Source organism: Lipotes vexillifer, unplaced genomic scaffold (assembly GCF_000442215.2).
Source record: "Lipotes vexillifer unplaced genomic scaffold, Lipotes_vexillifer_v1.1 scaffold749, whole genome shotgun sequence".
NCBI lineage: Eukaryota > Metazoa > Chordata > Mammalia > Artiodactyla > Lipotidae > Lipotes > Lipotes vexillifer.
The window spans coordinates 2,550,920-2,552,265 of NW_006782834.1; the positions used below are offsets into that span (position 1 = coordinate 2,550,920).

The 1,346-nt window shown below is 47.5% G+C and overlaps 1 pseudogene; it reads left to right on the forward strand.

Moving 5' to 3' along the window:
- On the forward strand, positions 1–509 carry LOC103074593 (mitochondrial import inner membrane translocase subunit Tim17-B pseudogene; annotated as a pseudogene).
- Positions 510–1,346: the final 837 nt, after the last annotated feature.

The window sequence follows — 1,346 nt, forward strand, 5'->3', positions numbered from 1 at the left end:
ATGGAGGAGTACACTTGGGAGCCTTGCCCATGGTGAGTTGTGGATGACTGCGGTGGAGCCTTCACTATAGGTGTAATCGGCGGTGGAGTCTTCCGGGCCATTAAGGGCTTCCGCAATGCCCCTGTCGGAATTTGGCACTGAATGAGAGGCAGTGTCAACGCTGTGAGGATTCGAGCCCCTCAGATTGGAGGTAGCTTCGTGGTGCGGGGGAGCCTGTTCTCCACCATCGACTGCGGTCTGGTGCTGCTGCGGGGCAAGGAAGATCCCTGGAACTCCATCACCAGTGGAGCGTTGACCGGGGCTGTGCTGGCTGCCTGCAGTGGCCCATTGGCCACGGTGGGCTCGGCAATGATGGGAGGCATTCTGTTGGCCCTCATCGAGGATGTTGGCATCCTCCTCACTCGCAGCAGTTCCGCACTGCACCCCCATTCCTGGAGGACCCCAGCCAGCTTTCCCCTAAGGAGGGTACCCCGGTCCCAGGCTACCCCAGCTCTCAGCAATACCACTGAGGAAGTGACCTCCTGTCACCACCACCGTGGGAGCTCCTCCTCGGTTCCCTCCCTGATGATCTACCTCAAAGGAAGGGCTGGATCCCAGTTGGTCCTGGGACCCTCCAGAGAGGGCCTCTACTCTGTTGCCTTATCCCAGGTTTGGGGTGGGGCACCCTAGCTGCCCTGATGGATGGGGTCCCTTCTCTCTCAGGCACCCAAGCCCCCATTCATATATAACAAGCTCTCACCCCAGTCCCTTTGCATGGCACCCTGATGAGTATTTAAAGCCAGTTTAAAAATAAATAAATTTAAAAAATAAAGCCAGTTTTGAAATGCCAAAAAAATAATAATAAGGTATGAACACTACAGCAATGTGAAAAATACTATGCCATTATTTTCAAAAGCAAAGTATCAGTGTAATGTGATTTTAAGACAATTTTCACATTTTTAATTCATGAAATTGGGATGTGTCTTAAAATTTTTGCAGCCAAATGACAGTCTTGACATAATTGTACATTCATGCACATTCATGAACTTGGTCTGAAAATCTTAAGTTGACATTTGCTTAGATCAAGCAAGGACCAGCATCAAAACTTGCAGAAGGGGAGTCAGTAGCTGGTAAGAAAATTCCGGGAAAAAAACAGTGGAACATTTTTCTAAAATTTTCAGTTCTTTATTGATGTATAATACATACATGAAGAAAAGTGCAAGTATCGTTAAGTGTACTTGAGCTCAATGAATTTTCACAAGTTGAATACATCCCTGGTTATCAGCAACCAGATCAAGAAACAATATTACCAACACCTCAGAAGTCCCCCCTTTTTTTTTTTTTTTTTTTTTTTTAGTACCGGGGCC